Here is a 20,756-nt window from a genome sequence, read left to right as displayed (position 1 = left end):
TGCCATTGCATAGTTTCTCTTTGTACATAGCAAGAGATTGACAGTGTTTTGACATTATGGATTTTTATTGTGACAACACCTAAAAATGACAGCTTGGTTTGTATCCCAGACAATTTATAAACATTAATTGCAGGAACATACAACAATCATGTGCTGTATTTACCAGAAAATGTGAAGAATCCTTCTAAGATCAACATGCTGTGAGTAACAGATTCCTCCAGAAGCAACCACAGAATGTAATAAGAGGAGTGTTTCTGACAGAAATGCAGTCCCTGGCAATTGTGTCCATAGAAAGTAAAGAAGCGAGGCTAGGAAAATGTCTATTTATGAGTGAAGCGTCTTTCCAGTGACAGTGGGAGTATTCCAACTTAAAAATAAAATCTACATACAGAAACACCTTACTGGAATGTATTTTAATTTAACTTCAACTAAACTGGGAATTCATTCCTGCTGCTTCTTTGATGTGGCAGTAGGCAAGTGAAAGAATGTTCACAGTTTATGCATTTATCTCCGGGAGAGGCAACCCTGAATTCCTTGTGAAAATAGTCTGTTTTTGCAGTAGGAAATCCTTTGTCACTAAATTTTCTATGCCTGGATTTTCTGCCCATGTTATGCTCAGAAAGATCTAACATTCATATAAATTAGAGGGACTTTCACCTACCCATGGCCAGTTATATGTGTGCACATGCAATGCCCGCTCTAGATGTTGAGCCTGTGTGCTTTGGAGAGAAAGGAGATGCAAACCTAGTGCTTGTGAACTGACAGGGGGTGGACAGCCAGGGCAATCCCAAGAAGTAAGCAATACTAGGCACACAGACTTGTCCTAAGCTCCTTCTGGGACAGGATTATTGATGGAGTCCTTACTTTAGAAGTTAAGACCTCGAACTACAAACATATTGAGACACCCACCTGCCTCTTCAGTACCATGGGCAATACCTTGGCTCCACAACAGCCTGTGGCATCCCAGCTGTTGTCAAGCCCTGCAGGTCTCTGGATCCTTTAGATGCCTTGAATGACCCTTATGTCCCTTGTCTTGCTCCATTTCAGGTGACACAAGAGCACTTTCATGCAAAAGCCATCCTAGAAGAAGCTGTAAGAAATTGATGGTAATTTCTGCATCCTTACCCAGTGCACCCAGTCACATTAGCCATCCTCCCCCTTTCTCTTCTGCTTCACAGGGTGGAAAAGAGAGATGTCCTATGCAAGCAGCTGACCAGGCTTAGAATACAGAGGATTTCTGTCTTGGGAATTCAAGATGGGGGAGGAACCATCTTTGACTAAGTAAACCACATCATACACTCCCGTCCCGCTGCTTGCTTCATTTTACTCTTTGCTTAGGCAAACACTCGAGTCTGTTTCAAAAACTCTTTATTGCATGTGTCTCTGTCTCCTTTTTTACACAGGGACACGAAGCACTGATTCATGACTCAAGAGTAAACAGGACAGACACTGTAATGTCCCTGAATCTGCACCCATTTTCTTTGTTTTTATGTCATCCAAGGCGCACACCTTACTTTTCACACCTGACAAGACTTTAAATAGTGGTGTTCATCTTTTCCATATACAGTGGCAGGGATTTACCATGGTTACCTGTCCAGACCTCCACCCCACAAACAGTGCAATAGCCTGTATTTGTACATGCAAGATATTTTGGAAACATTGACACATGGCTCTGAGGGGTCCCTAAGCAAAGGTGGCATGAACAAGCTGCTCCTGTCTTTCCCAAAATTTCCTGGAGGGCTGAGTGAGGAGCCAGCATGTGTGAACAGTCTGTGTTCACTCAAAAAGACTTTATTACCATGCCCAGGTATGACTGATACTCACCTGGAAAGACTATGTGGTCCCTTCACAGCAATGACCCAAATGTCCTGCCTTACAGTAGCCCATCCAAGCCCCTTGGGCAGCAGGCACAATAACCAGTTTTAGCACTTGCTCTCAGCTGTTAGGACTACTTCAAATTACCCAGATTGCTTTAGGCAGGCCTTGATTTAGGCAGGCCTTGGACTTCTGTTCTGAGACAGAAAATAAGGTCATTTCAGATTTTACAACACGAAATAGATTTTAACTTGTATTCTGAGGCAGGCAAGGAGACACTTTGTTCAATGTCTTACTTTTCCATGTAAAGCCCTCCCTCCATCCCAGCTGCCCCAACACTATTTTTGTCTGAAAAATTCATACAGAGCGAGGGAATTTCAGGTTTCTGCTCAGTGGATTCTCAGTGACCTCCAGCTGCTCCCTGGTGTTTTGGTGAGAGGTGGGTGGTTTTAGGGTGCTAATTAGTCCTCCTGAACTGGAGCTCCGTGCCCTGCTTCTGCAGGGGGGCACTCAGGCAGCGGTACAGCCCGGGGGACAGAGTGACAGGGGATGGCATTTACAAACCTGTAATGGCATTTACAAACCTGTAACGTTTCATCAATGCTAGAGCAGAAGAAAACCCCAAAAACAAACAGCAGGATAAAAAATTCTAGCGTTCCATCTTCAAATTCTGGCTGCCACCAATAAATTATTAACCCCGGCGACTAAACTAACATCTAAGAGAGTGCACTAAAGCAGTAAAGACGGGCTAGTCGCTGGCGTACAATTTCCTCATTGCGCATCCCCTCCTTGCCGCGGGTTTCCTCATTGCGCATCCCGTGCTGGCCGCGGTGCCAGCGCCGCGCTGAGCGACCGGCGGGCGGGGAAGCCGCGCCGGGCTGAGGCTGCTCCGAGCGCCCCCGTGTGCCGGCCGAGCCCCGCCGGACCGAGCCCCGCCGGACCGAGCCCCGCCGCCCCCAGCCCCGCCGGACCGAGCCCCGCCGCCCCGAGCCCCGCCGCCCCGAGACCCGCCGGACCGAGCCCCGCCGCCCCCATCCCCGCCGGACCGAGCTCCGCCGGACCGAGCCCCGCCGGACCGAGCCCCGCCGCTCCCAGCCCCGGCCCCTTCGGGTGTCCTCCCGAGGGGCGAGTCCCCGTCAGGGCTCCCGCTGGACGGGACTGGCATCAAAGATCTTTTCCCCGCCTAAAGGGACATCAGCTCCTCGCCCACCCCATCTCGGTTGATTTGCGTCTGGGAAAGGAAAATTGAATTAATAAAGGGTAAAGGGGAAATAAAGCAGTAATAAAGCCAGCCCTCCGTTCAAGGTGAGCGAAGAAACCAAAGAACTGCTTGCAAACTCCTCTCCTGGTGCTGTGAAGCTGGGCTTAAACAATTCATTTAGTTAGAATAAAATTCAATTTCATTCACACCTCCACCCCAGTCTTCTCCTTGCCAGTGGATTTATTTGCAGAATAATACAGGCTGTGATTATTTTTCTTAGGTTTGTTTGAATCTTTCACCTTGAAGAAGGTTGCTTCCATTGATCACAGACCTGCCAACACAGCCATCCTACAGAAAAAGGTATGAATTTTTCTCCTTATTAGCAGCTTTCATATTGAAATCACAGCAAAGCAAACACAAACACCAGATATGAAATATAAATAACAAACAATGCCCAGATTGGAAACTTTCTAGAGATTACATTAGACCCTGGCAAGGCCCCTGACTCTGTCAAAGAAGTGTTATCTTGAGATTGTCAATGCATGCTTCAGGGTAAGAGTGACTTTGTCCCCAGAGACCCAAGGGAACATAACAAGTGACATCAGTCATATTTTGGAGACTGCAGAGCCTAGTGTCACTAAATGTCAACTAAATCTCTGTACATGGCTCTCTTCAAAGAGTCATTCCTGAAGTGCTGAAAGGTGAGAGGGGCTAACTAAGCCAATTAAAGAAACATTTACTAAGTAGGGGAAGGACACGATGATGTACAGACCAGGTACATACCTATTTTGTTTTCTTTCAGTTTCCATCAAGACCAAAGTGGGTGGGAAAAAATGTCCCTTTACCAGAGGTAGGACACCGACTGACGAAAGGCAGGAGGCTTATGCCAAAGCAATGGCCATTTCTTTTCACCCTAGAGCTGAGGTTCTGTCTGTTCCACCTCAGCACTCCTCATGAGGCAGAGACAACACACCAGAGACAATACACCAGTCTGCCCAAACACAAAAATAAAGCGCTAGACAGGCTTCTTTGGGAAAAGCAATGTTACATGTGAAAGAGTAATTGCAACTGGAATTTACAGGAATGCTAGCAGTCATGTCATCAGGTCACATCCTGATCCCACTGGCTTAATTGTAAATAAAGAGCAGTCCTGGGGATATGCCAGCTATGGCAGCTCCTTATTAGGCCTTTATTCGTAAATCTGGTATCTTCACAAATAATTAAGTGGACTGACATTTTATGGTATTAAAAACAAACTTTTGTATTTTCTTGGTGAAACCAGTGTTTTTCCTTTTGCAGAAACTGACTCATGTAAAAAGTATCCACAAAAGGACCATGTGAATATACTCAGGGATGCAAACAGACTGGGCTTTGTCAATCAGTCCCCTGCCACTTTACAGACAGGACAACCTTTAGAGCAAAGCGATTGCATAGTTTTGAGCACCATGGAGGGATGGAGACAGAGGTGTTCTTGCAGGTCTAGCTGAAGCAGTTAATAAAACAAGCCCCTTATCCTCTGCCCCTGCACTGGGGGTTACCATTTCCACATCAAGGTCGGGTTGGGAAAAGGGACAGCACATTCGGAAAAACCACCAGCTCTGCTCAATTGAACTGAAGTGACTTTGCTGACTTTGCACTGAAGCTGATTAGCACCAAGTCTATTAATTTGGCTCAGCTGAGGACATGGCAATCCCCCACCCAAAGGCACTGGCAAAAAGGAGATAGGCAGTAATATCTAAGTTTAGGAAAGCCCCTTTTCGAAAAAATCATGAATCTGAGGTTTAAGGGAAGAATTTGCACACCCCATCCTTATCTGGGATCTGAGTTCAAGGCTGTTTTATCTCGGGTGTTGGTTCAGTTGGGTGTAGAGATAAGTCCAAGCTGTGAAGTTTGAATCTGGACCAAATTTCTCCATGATTTGAAAGAGTTTGGTTCCATCATTTTGGAAAGTGCCTGTCACTGGGTCTTTTAAGCTTAGCAGCAGATACAGACATACTAAAAACAGAAATAAACATTAGGAAGTCACTGTAGCTGCATCCAGCTGCATCCAACCCCCAACACTTTACAGTGTCACTAAATTATAAAGAAAGAAGGCATAATAAAGCATAAACAATAACTGAAACACATCCAACATTTCAATCAGCACAATGCCTCATTGCGTGGCCGCTATAAATACATTCTGCTAAGGCAGGATGTTTGGGGCAAAAACAAAAGCATAGCCAATTTGCTGTACTTGCTGCAACTACAAGGCATTTGACAAAATATTGCTTGATATTTGAAAGCATATGATTAAAAAAGAAGATCTCTATCAAAACTGTTAGTTTAGTATAATGACTGACTATCTATCTATCTATCTATCTATCTATCTATCTATCTATCTATCTATCCCTGCAGCGATGCCACATCATTAGATATAAAGTAAGGATTATAGGCAACTTCAGGCAAACAAAGGCACAACAGAACTGGGGTAGAAAGTAGAAAATATGGAGAGAGTGGAAAGCTCTATTTAGTCTGTACACATTGTGAAAATAGAAGATAGGTCTGACATTTGGAGTCATCATTTCAAAGGGCCCTTCCTACTACATTCATAGAAAATTTGGCTTCTTGTGATAAACACCTGAGAAGTCTGGCCTCAAACCTGCAAATGTTAAGCAAGGGCAAAAAAATTTTAAACACAGAGTTTGTTCCTGAGCCTGCTGAATTCCATGGAAGAGTTTATCAACATTGTCTGGCTTTTGTTCAGGCTTAGAGTCATTATTACAATTACTGACAAGAATGTAATACCACAGAGCAAGGTTTTGTAGACGAACAAGTGCTGCTAATCTTTTTGCTGCATCTCAGCCTTGATTCTTCTTCTAGGGATAACTTTGCTATGCAGTCATCTTGTTTCTCTTGGTTGACAAAAAAGTCAACAATTGGACATACTCCATATTACCCTCTTTATTATGTTCATTTTACACATAAATTGGCATCATCTAAACTCAGTAGGCAAGCGTTTGGCTTCATTTTAGGAAATGTTTAAGTGTTAAAATTAAGCTGAAACTGAAAGTATCCAGACTGTTTATTTTTTGACCCTTCAACAGTGGGTAAAAATGTGAACGTGAATTGTAGCAAAACAGCAAAATAGAAGTCTTAGGAGAGGAATACAGTAGCAAACCCAGCTAATCTCCAGTACTACAATCTTCCCAGGACCATAATATTTCAGGACCTCATGAGCTTTGAATCATTTATCCTACATTCCTAGGAGCTAGGTGAATAAAAGATCTGTAGGTGTCAGGCACTGCTCAGGATGTTTGTGGTTGAACATTGGTCTCCAAAGCCCTCAGGCAAGGCTCTCATTCTAGACTGTGCAGTGAGGATCCTGGAAGGAGTGAAGACTGTGTCTCACTGCTTATTTTTACTTCAGGTTAAAGCCAAGGGAGAGGGAGCTTGCAGGGTAGGACATGACCAAGGCCAGGAGGGCAGGAATTATGGAAAAAGAATTATTGGAAAACTTAGAGAAAACCTAGCACAAGTATGCAATATTTTTTTATCTGTTTTCCTTGCCTGCATTTGAAGCAGGGTTGAGTGTTTTGTTTCTCTGCACGTGGAGCTCTCCCCATGCTGTGCTTTCCTCTACAATGATTTACAAACTGCTCTCCTCTGCTTCATTCTCCTTCTCGGGGAGATTGCCAGTCCTGTCAGCATTATCCTCTGACACTTTGGTCCAGAAATATTTCAGGATCAGACATGCTTTCCTTGCCTTTGCTGCCTATATTTCTGGAAGGTTGGTGAACCAGACAGTGCTTTGCACTTGATGGTTTGATGCCAGTGCCGGACAGGGATGAGTTAGCAGCCACTTAGTCTGCAGAGCATAGTACCAACCTCACTCTACAAACAGTAGCAAACCTGAAAATCCAGGGAAACAGGAAGCCTCTTGAAGTGCAAACTGTTCCCTTATTCAGACCTTCTGGCTGTAGCTGCTGATGGAAAGGAATTTGCAGCAGGAATTGCAGACCAACCTAAAGCTCCAACTAAATATAGTCTTACACTGGTTGGGGGGAAGGAGAGGAAATACAGCAGGGAAAAGGAGAGCCAGGAGTACTCTTAATACACAAAACCCATGTTGAGAGCAGCTAGGCATAATTAATTAATGATGAATTTTAATAGCAGAGTTTATGTGTTTAGATTCTCTTCTAAGTTAAGTTGAAGTATGAGTGATTCTGTATCCAGAAGAGGCGTTACATAGCTGTGCATGTTACAAAAAGAAAACACGTGTGAGTACCAAATATTACTCATTGAACAAAAATAAAGCAAATGAGTCATATAAAACAACTCTACAAACAAAAGTTGCAAAATGCCTGGGAAAACTTAAGTAATTCAATTGCTAGGCTCATTTGGTATTCCTCTAGCAGGCCTGAAAAACTTATGGGATGCCAAGGGGACCTTAGTGTGAACTGCAGAGGAAGAGAATGAAGTGTAAGGGCTAAGTGTGCATGATAGGGTCATCTTTTCCCCAGAGAACATGAAACAGCTGAACAATGTGGTTTCAGCTCTCTCATCTCTTAGACAAACTTGCTTTGCAAGGAGATGTAGCCAAAATCATGGATTTCCTGCAGTTCTTGGGCAGGAGCAGGCTCAGACAAAGACAGGAGAACATGGGATTTTCATTTTTGCTTGTGTCAAAAGAATCAGGAACATAAAAACTGATTTCATTTCAGCAGAATAACAGAGTACCACCATCAATACTTTTGCAAAGACGTGATTTATGACTGATGTTCATTTTGACAGGACTCAGTTCTGTCTAACCCTATGCATCATTTGAAGCTACTTCCAGGGTCAGTGCAGGGTTTGGAGAGTGCTCAGGGGCTAGCAAAGGTCTCAATCAAACTTGAACCCAGGATGGCAGAGTTTCAGGATTGGAAGACCTCCAGACCCTCAAAGTTTTTCACTATCTCTCTTAAGGTACCTTCATGTATCTTCTCCCCTCTACTGTGACCTTACCAATCCTCTAAAACTGCTGTGTCCTCCTGGATTGTGGCAGATTCATTCTGTGAGAGGTTTTACTGTAGCTGCTGGGTAGAGTGCTAATGTTCTGAAATGCAAACCCTGCCTTGACATGTACATAAGAGTTAAATGGTACTTGCATCTCTACCATCTCCATGTCCATTTAGAAGAAGGGAAAGGCCCCCCAGAATCCTCATTAAGTCTAGGAGACTTGAAGAGTGGATTTTGAAGGTTCCAGCTATTAGGGTTGGGTTGAACTCTGAACTAGTCTGACTTGTACACCACTTCAGTGTTTCAGCTTGTCTTCTGCACATCACACAAACATAAACCCTCACACCAGCGAGATACGTGGTTGGAATTACACTGGAATTGAGACTGCCTAAATTTAAAGTGTCAGAAGCTACAAGTCTAAAGTTCTACCTCACACAAGTAACATTTTTGCTGGCAACGTGATGCTCAGTATCTGCTACTGTAGACTGCTTAATGTGGCTCTCAGCTTGACGCAGTGGTATGAAATATAGCAAAGGTGACAAAGTTATCTCTGCCCTTGTTTATTGCCTGAATTCAGTTCCAGTGTTTATAAGACAAAAAACAGTATTCCAAAAGCAGGGGAAAAAAGATATTTAAATTCAGTAGTGCATATGAATAATACTTGAAAAGACAAATAGTGTTTGGTTTAGTTAATATATTGCTCATTAGTGGACCACAATACAGACATTTTTTAAAAGACTGCAATCACCATGACAACCTGATAACATTTAGTCACATCATTTCCGAGTATGATTATCCTCCTTAAAAACTTTTCTTTTTTATGAAAACAAAGGGCAAATTTCAAGTCTGTGGTCTGTTCTTAAGATAACCTGTAAGTTTCCCCTTTAAAAAGTACAGCAATTCAGTGGGAAAATGCAAGGAGAACTAAAAGAAAGCTATAACTGGAAGAGAGGCAATATGTACTAAAATTGTAATCTCAAGTTCAAGGAAAACTGTGCTGTCCTACCCTGTAAAATCCACACATAGACGGAGGTTTGCACACACAATTTAGACTTTATGTGTTAACTTTAATAGGATCTTCATCAAGGTGTTACCGTCCCATGATGGAATGAAGGATCAGCACCAACTAGGCAGATGTCACTGCAGGAAAAAAGGAGGTGGAGACTGAGACCTTTGAACACACTCATCCTTGCAGTCCCTCAGTAGCAGAGCAGGGACACCAGTTGCTAGCTCACACCTGAAGGATCTTCTGGGCAGGACTGTCTGGTCTTCAGGCTGACTTATCCCTGAAACTCTGAAAGACTTGAAATGCCTCAGGGTGCTGGGCAACAGATCACGTTGGGGGTGCAAAACGTGTTGTTATGATGGAAAGAGTGGGGAGGATGTTTGCTCTTTCTGCCGTGGGCTGGAGCTGCTCCTGGTGATGATCACACAAGGCAGAGCAGCTGTGGGTCAGTGTGTGCAGTGCTAACACAACAGGGGCAGGCCAGCCCCCTGTAATTCACTCCTGGGATGAAGGGAGGTCACGCTTCCCTGTTTTCCTGAGAACATTACCTACTCCATTCTCTGAAGCTATCGACATTAAGAGCACAGTAGCCCATGTCGGCTTGCAGCTAACATAGCGAAATGACGTGCCTTGATAAATAGGTTGAATTTTATCGGTAACCTCTGCTGTCTTACACTGATTTACTATCATCATCTCAGGCACTGCCAAATTATTATTTTATTGGGAAGGAAAATAGAGGTACCACAAAGTGACACTTATTCCTGAGACGAATTTGGCAGGCAGCCGTGATAAGAAGGACTCAGTGGCCTGAGTGTGATCCTCCCAGTGGGACTGCTGCAGTGTGAGGATTCCCTTACTAGGATACAGCGGGAGCGGGGCCTGAAGCCCCCTTTGGCAGGCATCCATGGCATCTCGTTAGGTTAACACTTTTTGGAGAAAATGTTTGCAAGCTTCAAATGCGTGCAAACTTGCAATCGGACGCGTAATTAATTGTGATTTCCTGACAGAAATTAGTTGGTTAAGCACTTCTGCTTCTGGTTCAGGCAAGATGACTGCCAGCAAAGTCACTGGTCAGGAATTCGCAGAAAGCCAAGGAGAAAGTGTGCAAAGGCTGTCAAAATAAATTTGGTCTGGGAGTCTGAATTAATTGAATTAATAATCAGAAGGGGAATAAAGTATTTTTATTGTTCAGATGAATATAGATAGAGAACCCAAACCCCTTAGTTGAATTCAGAAAGTTTTGGATTTAGGGATTCTACTTGATTTACAAAGACATTGGACCAATTGTCTTAAATATATTTGATACTGAAGCTTTGCACCATTATTTCTGATTTCTCCTACACCTCACTGGGCAAAAAGTACTCCCAGACCTTGTTTTCATGGGAACCCAGGATGTGATTCCCCCTTGAAGCCAGTCGACATCAGTGCAGGGCTGAGCAGTCGCTCCAAACTGCTAGCCTGCTTCATGCCTTCCCTGGCTCCTGGCTTTACACGAGAATGTGTGGGATGAGGAGACTTCATCAGGACTATTAATAATGGAGGTGATGTGTAAGACCTTCACCATTATTATCCTGAGTGCAAAACAAACCACTCAAGAGCATGAACATTGAAGGAAAGCAGGTAAATGGTCTTGAGCATGACAGTGTTGCCAGGGTTCAGACTGAGAAGGGTCTTTGGGAAGCCCAGTCAGAAAAGCACGGATCTCCAACAGCTTTGGTGGGTGTTCTGCAGAGCTGCAGATGCCTTGTGGGTGCTGGCCATTGCTCCCAGACTGATCACTGCTGGCAAGGCTGCTTAGCAGATGGCCAGCCCACCAGCTTTCTGTCATAGGAAGAAAACACCTGCAAATATTCCCCTTACTGCTGTGTATGCTTTGTGGAGAAAGCATGGCTCTGCTCAGATGGCTGTTGTTCAAACACAGGAGCACTTTTGGCACAGGAAGCATTTGCAGACCCCTTGCCTTCAGGTTAGCTGGGGAAACACCACAAAAGGCTACAGACCTCCAGGTTTTAGGGGCTTTGGTGCGCCCACAGGTGTTCTCAGTGGGATCACGCTGCAATATGAGCATAATTAAACCATAGCATGGTGGACAGTGGCAGAAGGCAAGCAGCAAACAAGGTGCTGTTTCCACTCCAGCCTTCCTTGCAGGCCCTGGCAGGCTGCTGAAGTGTGTTTCCTGCCTGGCACCGCTGGCATGGGATGGTATTTGGGAGTGTGGTATCCAAGGCAATGCAGTGCCGCACCAGGCACCAGCCTCCCACCTTCCAAAGAGATGCTGAGCTCCACTTGGCCCTCTGCACGGTGGGAGTGGGAAAAAGGGCCGAGCTTTCTTATCTCTGATTTCATAATTTTATTGAAATATTGTGGCTGATTAAGTACTTGAGAATGACTCTTCATGCAATTTTGGTATTGCAAGCTCCTTAGGGGCAGGCCCTTGTAAGCCTGTGTTCTCCATTTCAGTATGAATAAAGGAGGCTATTTCAAATCGCCCTTTAGGAATTACAACTATGAAAACCCCCATAAAATGATTCCAAATTCTCCTCCATACACTCTAAATGCTGTCACACTAACCTTCTTCTGTTTTCAAATGATTAAAGTCTTTGTTCCTTAGCTAAGGACAAGGATCCAGCCCAGAACTACACATTTCACAGCAGTTATAAACTCCTCAAGACAAGTGGCTCTAATGGAAACAAAAACAACTCTGTAATGGTAGCAGGTGCAAAATGAAACAGTACATTAAAAATAGCCTGGCTGCATTCTCCAGTGGCATGAGTTCTACATGCATATGACTCCAAAATAATCCATTTATCCTTTCTCCCCGTGGTTACAAGAAGCTGGTCCGCGCGGTGAATCCCGAGGCTCTGCAGGCACGGCTGTAAGAACTGAAGCAAAACCACAGCCCGCCAGCCAGGCGCTCCCCTCTGCCTTCCTTTAGCATCAGAAGCCAGTTTTCCCTGGCTTCTTCCTGCTGCAGGTGGGGAAAACACTTTGACAAGCCAATGCATCTCTTCAGCCTCTGATAAGTACTGACTTTATTCCTAGGAGTATGAGGTTAAGTTAATTTGCATTTTGCTAAGCATGAATTTGGCTCTGGATCTGATTCTGTTGCAGTGTTTAGTGACCACAAGCTACCCTGGAGTTTTGAGAGCTGAGCAATTTTCTGTGGAAAAAGAAGCATATTTCTCCTTTAAGTTGCCAGCATTTCAGAAGCAGAACTCAGCTTTCACAGACTCCACCCAGCCTTTCTTCTGCCTGCCATTTCTTCCCTGGATCCAAACCTTCACTCCATCCTAGGCTTTCTTTCTTTTCATTAGGACTGATTTGTGGTGTCATCTGGTGACCTCACAGGATATATTTTAAGAATTCCTCTCCATGTTTGCATTTGCCAGTCAGATATTTGAGCCAGCTGACTCAAAAGCAACAATGAACCTAAATGCTGCCATGGTGCTAAAATTGTGGAAAACAGTCTTAAAACCTATGGATGCATTTTGTGAGCAATCACCCAGCTTCATCCAAGTGAAGCTTTTGTTTGCCCTCTTCTTTAGTGAGGGCTTCTCTGGGTCTTGCTTGACTGCAAGAATATTCACTTTGCTAACGAGAGGAAACATCTCAATCAAAAACTTCCAGGCAAAATTAAAACTTCCACGTAGTTCATCGTCACACTAGTTGTTAGGCAATGGGAAGAGCTAAAAAATACCATTTTAATATTGTTAATTTAAGCAACCTTTGGAAGTTGAGTTGTTGGTCACTCATATTCATTTTTTCCGCTGGGTTGGCTCTCATGCCTGATTTGTTGATCTCAGCAGACAAGTAGACGGAGTAGACAAACTGAACCACAGCCCCAGTAATTTTTGTGGGGGCAGGTTTTGTCTGTAGGATTCCTCCTGTGATCCAGCTTGTGTCTCTGCTGCTCAGTACAAGGTCTGTCAGGCTATGTATTCAGAGGATGTCAATGAAGTCCCTCTGCTGATGGCTGAACATTATTTTATCTAGATAAATGTCTCACAGGGCCTTTTCCAGCAGCTCCTGAGCTGCAGTCACTGAGCCCAGAGACATGAGGCCCTAATTGCAGTTGGTTTATATCACCCATCATGAATCAACTCCTCTAGCATAACTCAGTTTGTCACAGCTTAGTGCAGTCTTGGTATGCAGCCCTGGGTGCCTTGCTGTCACAGAGACTCACCCATGAGAATGCAGATGTCCTGGGTGCTTGGGGACCTGCTCCTGCCCCTGTTCCAAGGCTGCATGCAGCAGGGATGATGTCCTGGCCAGTGTGAGCAGGTCACTTGAGGAGCTCCATGAAGGGACACTTTCACCTGCTGAGGTTTCCCCATAAAGAGCAAAACCAGCTAATTGTCTAATATAATATCAGCCTTTCAAAGCAGCCATGCCAGGACCTATAGGAAGGCCTGTTTGACTCCAGTAATCAATTCCTCTTCTGTGTGGGGCTGGTCACTGGACTTTGTCCAGTGAATTCAATGTTTAGGATACCCTACAATGGAGAGAATAAAAGGCTTTGCTTGCCCACCTGCCATGGTCAGCCAAGCTCACCTGCAATGCGTGTTTTCCAGATGCTCAGGAGCACCACGGAGTCTAAATAGGGAATTACATTGACAGAGCCAGTCTTGTGCAGCAGCATTTGCAGCTTTCTGGAGGCACCAGCAAAGTGGCTGGGGACGCTGGCCAGCACTTGGTTAGCCAGGCTTTATTGGCAGATGGTCAACATAGCATAGCCCTTCCCCATGGCTGAAGAGTTCTGTAAGCTTGGAGGCCTTGCTCATATTCCAAATCCATGCTCTGTTTATATTTTCCTTGTCCTGAACAAAAATTGGCCCCATTGTGTGGGAGCAACACTGGAAAAGAAAAACAAGAAACATCCACTGAGGGAAAATGGATATTGTGGGAGCTGAGGAAATGCACATACTTTGCTGATTCCATTTTCTGATGATGTCAGAGTCGAAGAATATCTCTTAAAAAAAAACCCTCGGCAACTTGGAATCAAAAGCTCTGTTCATCACAGTCTCTTGTTAAAAGAAGAAATGTAAACACTCTCCCTTGCCACCCCCCTCTTCCCCCCATCCTCCAAGAAATTAAATCTGACTCCATTTGGATGGGCCCTCAGATGGAATCAAGAGTATGTCTCCAGGGAGGGAGGCGTTAATGTACCGGGGGAGGGATGGAGCGGGGGGGACAGGAAAATTTGATTGTGCTATGTGAAATGCAGGGATTCAAGCTGCTGCTTCTCATGGAGGCTGAAGAAGGGCAGCCTGACACTTTACAGATTGGGTGTAATACACAGGAAATTTGTCCTTTCTGCCAGAGCAGTCTAGGGATAGGGCTACCCACACCCCTCCCCAGCCACTCTGCTTAGCTGGTAAAAGCTCAGGAGAAAAGGGTTAAATAAATGTTTGTGATATGATAAGGTGCTTGTTTATTCAAGGGATGACAGATTATTGGCTCCCAAGGCAGGGTTGAAAAATAGTACAAAGGAGCTGGCGTTCCCTTCACTGATGTGATTTCCTCCTAAGGTTTTGCTCTTTGGTAGGAACAATATGCGCTGGGAATTAAGAGGGATGACTTTATTTCAGACTGGAACAGACAGACTAAGAGCTGTTTTCTGGAGTCACTGACTCTGTTTTTGTTTTCATGGGTTGCTTTTTTTTTTCAGTTTTTTTTCCTTTCAGTTGAACGACTTCTCCCAAACTCTTTGGAAATGGGGTTATCTCTGATCCGGGAGGAACACCCAGCATGGCAAGCTGACTAGAACACTTCAAATTAGGGGTTTGACCCTTTTACTTTGTACATAATTTTCTATTTTATCACCACGTCTCTAAAGCTAGCTCCTGCTTCACTGCCCTTGGATAAGAGCTCAGGTCCTTGCCAAGGACTGCACATAAGTCAGTAAAAGCTGGGCATTACAGCAGAGCCCACGGCTGCCAGAGGACTACACGCACGTCTTGCAGACCAAATTCTCCTTTTTACAAAACTGCTGGTGAAATCCAGAACAGCCCTCTTTTACTCGAGTGCATTGCACAGATACTGAGCTGCAGGGTGCTCCTGGCCAGGTGCCTCTGTGACTGTACCTCTGGCAGTGATGCTGCATTGGGAATGTGGGGCCAGGCCCCTGCAGAAGACTGGAACTTTGAGCAGATCCTGGACACATTTCATTGATAAAGATAGAAAAGGTGCTACTTTGTGCCCCAGTTTTAGATGCCCTAAAATTGCCTTTTATTGCCCCTCAGGTATGGGCTAGCCTGAGCTCCCTCCTCCACCACAAAACGTTTCATTCCAAGGGGCTGGGGAGGATGTCAGGGAGAGGGCATTGCGCAGGGTCAGGGTCTTCCTTCCTGACCGTGTCGCTGCCTGGGGCCAGCGGTGATGGCAGCAAAGGCCTGACCGCTGTGAGAGCTTCTGCACACCAGGAAGAGGTGGGGATTTGGGTGACATCAAGTGTTTCCCACCACTTGTGTCACCCTGAAAGTGAATCGCCGGCCAAATGCCCGCAGCAACGGGATGGCTCTCCATCAGCACCATGGCCGGGAGAGCTCTTCACATTGAAACTTCACGTTATTAGGACAAATACACATTGTCTGGCCACAACACATCAAAAGGGGAGGGGAGGGCTCCTCAGCAGCGCGGGACGTGTGTGACAGCCCTTGGGCAGGGAGGGCAGCAGCGGAGATGCCCGGGCTGCCAGCAGCGACAGCGCAGCAGTGATGCTCCGGCTGCACCGAGCCGGTGGAGCCGGTGCGCCTCGAGCACCGCGGGAGAGCACGCTAGCGGCTGCTCGTCTGGAAAAGCAGGCAGCGGTTCCCATGATCCTGGAGTAAATGACAGTTAAGCCGCACATTTGTTTTCAATGCTTGGATCTGGCACTGGATTTCTTTTTGAATGAAAACTATGCCAAACATCTTTTATAATTTTTTTTTCCTCAAGCAAATATGTGAGCAATCCAGCAGCAGAGTGCCAGAAACATTTGCTTTCCTTCCTAAGAAGTGGGGTAAAGGAAAGAAAACACCAACCACACACGCATACAACAGATTTTATTTAAAGGCTTAAAGGAGGCCAAGTCACTTTAAACACTGGTAGGACTGGGCTATTGGACTCTGCTCCTGTGTGTATGTGATGTGCAGGGGGAGAGTAAAAATGCGTGTGTTGGGGTAGGCATGGAAAGACTTTAATGCTGCCTAGTACTTTCAGGTACTGCGCTGCCTTGCAAATAACTATACATGCATAAAATTAATGAAAAAAAAAGTTTAAAAGGGTCAGAATCAAAGCTCGAGGCCAGAATTTGGCTCTTGGAATGAGAACTCTGACTCATTTCGTGGGTAAGCCCAGGAGTAAGCTATGGAGATAGCAGATCAACATGTGTCTTCAGTGCTGCAACAGCGTGGGCCCAAGCAGCAAAAACACTGCTCCTAAAATCCTTGGAGCCGTACACAATCATGGCAAACAAAGATCAAGCAGGGGTGCAGGCTGCACTAGAAGGTGGATTAGTGTTCAAAGGCCGAGTCAAAGGAGAAAGGAGATAAGGTGGATGGTGTCATAGCAAAGACAGCTATTAAATGTAGTGGTAATCTGCTGAGCCACAGCCAAACAGAGCCTTTTTGCCTTGTTGGACATGAATAACTCAGGGACAGATGGGAGCTGGGAGGGGGAAAGGGGGTGGGTAGGGTATGGAGGGGTGAAGGTCTGTCTGAAGGCTTGCTCCTCAGCATTTCTAGGCACACAAAGTCCCCTTCTCCTCTACCCTGACTGGTCCTGCTGGAGCTGCTGTGGCACCTAAGTGCCCCCCACCTTGTAGGAGGCTTAGCTGAGCATTTAATTTGGAAAGCACTCACCATTCCCTGGTCACTCACGTATGGTATGTGGGCACCTTCCCAGCCCAAAATCCAGAAAAAAGGAGCCTGTAAATCCTGTTACATGTCTGAACAACATTTTACTTGCAGCCTCTCACTGTCTCTATACCTTCTCCTATGCTGCTACAATATTTACTAGGACTGAGAGGCCAGATCATTCTAAATCCAAGTCCTGTGCTTATTCCCATGTCAATAAAAAGGCTTCAGTATTATTTGTTCTGTACAAGAGCAACACATAGCCTTTGAAATGCCACTTGCCCCCCTTCACCCCATGCCCATGATGTTTCCAAGGGCAGTTTACTGTCTGGTGCACTGTGGAACAAGTGCTTAGGAAGGAACATTGCCTGCATTTCCCAGAGGATTGTGTTTGGCAGTTTAGAGCAGGTATTTCTATGATCTTTTAGAGACTTGTCCCTGGTGCTCCAAATCTGAGTGTTGGTAATGTTTCCCTAGTTGTGGTGCAGTCCTGTCCCTCTCTGTGGAGTGGAGTCAGTTCACACCAGGGGCTGAACTGGTTTGAACAAACATTGTAAAATATCCAGCTCTGCAATGTGTCAGTAATCTCTGCCAATAGAAATATTCTTACATACATCCTTCAGTCCTTCATCTGCCATTTATGTTTATCCACACAAAAAAAAAGGGGGGGGGTGGGGGTGGGTGTTGGAATTTTATTACATGCACATGTTCCCTCCCCAATCTATATGAACAAATTACCCCAACCCAGAAAGCAGCAGCTCAGGATGCACATAATTTCTCCTGTATGTGGAAAAAAATAGTGTATCAATGGGATTGCATATTTTTAGGTCCAGCCTTTGTTTTCAGGATGCTCTTTCAATTTTGGGTCAGGTTAAGTCAAATATTTCCATTCAGTGCTTCACAGAGAACAAACCCCCCTCTGGCTGCTGAGCCATTTCTCTTTTTGGACATGAAGTTGGTCTTCAACCAAGCCTGGGTAACAGGTTAACAGAAAGTCAGGGGAAGGTCTTGTAGGATGCAATAATTCTTTGCTAAGAGACTATGTGGAACCAGAGGAGAAGGAGGTTATGTCCTGAGGCTGTGTCTTTGCACCGTCCTCAGTCCCTGCAGGGGGGACCATTGGCTGAGCCTGAGCATTAGACCCCTCACCCAGGCTGCTGGCTGGATTCTGAACCCAAAACCTTGCTTGCCAGGTTTGCACAGGTTAAAGAATTTACTGGGCTATAAACCCCCATACCCAGCCACATCCAGGGCTGTTTCATTACATGGGGGAAGGAATAGAGGGAGCCCTTGACCCGGTCAGTCGCTGTATCTCCAACTCTCACCCCCACAGGCCAATTTTTGCAGCCCCAAGCCCAGTTTTGCCACCATCCTGCACCAAAACAGTGCCACTGAGTGTGGCATGTGCCCTGTTTGCCCCTGCCCAACACGGCACACAACCAAGCCAGTACATTCTTTCTTTGCTTCGATCACTGTCATGACTCACAGACCTTCCTCCTCCCTTATACTCCCCACCCCAGGGATCACAGGCTGAGCGCAATGATAATTTGGTTGCTGATGCAGTTCTGTGATGATGGGGATCACAGCCAGTGAGATTTTGATTTTGAAGAGGAGGCAAAGGCTGCTGTTTACCTCATCCCCCAGCTGCTGACAGCCACACGGCTTCCTGGCACTGCCTCTGGGGTGATGCACAGCCTCCACTTCCCCAGCACGGCTTCGTCCCCGGAGAGGTGTCATTTTGCCCAGCACAGGGGTAATTCCTTCAGTTACAGGGAAGCAATCAATCACATAGGTGTGCTGTCCCTAGCTTGGTGGCACTAGCCTGTCTGGGGGCACCCCCAGTTCCTCCTTCCTGCTCCTGCCAGATACAGACGGCTCTGCAGGAGAACTAATGGTGCCGCAGCAGCCCCAGCTTCTGGAATTTCCTGGCTTTTCATAATCTTAACATCTCATTAGCGTTTATTTGCAGATGCATATCCTTGTTCTCTTCTCACACAGGCTGCTGTAAATCACCGCTGGCTCTGCTGCAATCACTGCCATCACCTCAGAAAGGAAAGGCCAGTTCCCAGAGGCAGAGGCACTGCTGCAGAAGCAGTGTCTTCATTACCACAGCCTGAGCCTCCAAGCTAACTGTGCCATCTCCAGAGGCCAAAGTCAAAGCCAGAGCCTCATTTGAACTTTCCTTTCATCACCTTGTCAAGCACTGGAACAGGCTGCATAGGGAGGTGGTTGAGTCACCATTCCTGGAGGTATTTAAAAGGTGTGTGGATGTGACGCCTGGGGACATGGTTTAGTGAACTTGGCAGTGCTGGGTTAACAATTGGACTTGATGACTTATAGGTCTTCTCCAACCTAGGGGATTCTATGATTCTATGATCTCTCCAAACCAAATTCACAGAATTTCACAGACTTGCCCTTTGCTAGCTTCTACTTAGAAGTAGGGCCACCACATTACCTTTTATTGGAGCAATGGATTCAGCCAGACCTTTGATAAATGGAAGAGGTTTTGGCAAACATGTTTTGAGCAAGCAAATACTTTATCTGAATGCAGAAAGAAATCGTTAATATTACATGCACTAGAATGGCATGAGGCTTTATTTTTAGCTGAGTAGGAAATAGTGAGGTTAGCATGGTTATTCCAAGGTTGAAGATCAAGTGGCAAAATGGTTAAAGTGTAAACAGGACTGGAGAGAGATGAAACAGGGAGCATCTGTCTTCTCCTTATTTCTTCATGGTGATCACTCATAGTCAATATTTTTGCTATGATAATAAAGCTGCATTTTAAATAGAGATTTGTGTTTGATTGATTGGTCTCCAGTTATTGCTAAGAGTACAATGTTGTTATGTAATGTCACTCATTGCACACAGGGTCAGTTATTGCATCAAATGTAGATTATCAAAATGACAGGAAAATCTCTTCTGCTGGAGAAAACCTTAACCAAACTCTTTAATGGGATTTCATCTCCTCTTCAGTGGGAGGCCCAAATACCCAACAGTGAAGGAAAGAGACAGAGGCAGATCTCATTGATCACTGCCTTGAAACACAGGTGGTCATCATTGTCCAGCTCCACATTTAAACTTTCCTAAGCATCAAACTTTTCAAAAGATCCAAAAGACTAAAGCACAAACCTGTTGGCCAAGCTTCATCCTCTTCCCCATGCTGCTGTTGAAGCTTCCTGAGATTTTGCCAACCCATCCTCTCAAACTCCTCTGAGATGGTGGCCCACGTGCCTGGTGGCTGCCTTGCCACCACTCCTTCGTTCCTTCCCATGGTGTGGCCAAAGCTGCCCTCACAGACACCCTGGCACAAAGGGTGCATCAGCCATCCCCACCTCCAGCATTTGCTCAGGGATTCAGACCCTCACGTTACAGCCAAGCCCTGCTGCTGGAAACTGAAGCTCCAGAGGAGCCTTTTCTACCCCACTGAATGGTTGCCTGGTGCAGTGTCCCAGCTGCTGCACCCAGCCTGTCCAGGCAGAGAAGGATATTTGCCTCTTGTGCTCCTTGGAAAACATTCCTCAGATAAAACTGAGTTCATAATTCATCAAAATATACTAAATTACAGGAAAGCTGTAAAAAAAGAAACCTATAAACTGTGTGCAGATACAAGATACACTGAAAGACGCAACCATAAATCAATATACACCTCATAAGAAATCTTCCTATATTTAATGTGTACAAAATATGAAGCAAATAAATACATCTCATTGTATATTCCTACAGGCTGTTTTGGTTTGGGTTTTTAAAATTTTTTTTCCTCTCAACCTGAGATTAAAGCTAGCATCACAGATTTATTCTAGTGGAAATGCTGATGTTTGTGTGAAGTGAACTCCTTCTTTGTTTATGTAACCCCAGGTTTTCAGCTACTTTATCAAGTAACTACCTCTTCATATTTGCTGGCTGGCAGAAAATATTAACTTTG

The 20,756-nt window shown here is 45.3% G+C and overlaps 1 long non-coding RNA gene across 1 annotated transcript; it reads left to right on the top strand.

The window, feature by feature from the left end:
• The first annotated feature begins 2,879 nt into the window (after positions 1-2,879).
• On the top strand, positions 2,880-19,488 carry LOC311155878. Its single transcript, XR_014616311.1, has 3 exons — positions 2,880-3,120; positions 3,297-3,376; positions 18,833-19,488. It is a non-coding gene; the product is annotated as an uncharacterized lncRNA (long non-coding RNA).
• The last annotated feature ends 1,268 nt before the right edge of the window (positions 19,489-20,756 follow it).

Source organism: Fringilla coelebs, assembly GCF_963513975.1.
Source record: "Fringilla coelebs genome assembly, chromosome: 1".
NCBI classification, from domain to species: Eukaryota; Metazoa; Chordata; class Aves; order Passeriformes; family Fringillidae; genus Fringilla; species Fringilla coelebs.
Note: the sequence above shows the minus strand (reverse complement) of the source record. Positions and strands in the feature narration are given on the sequence as shown.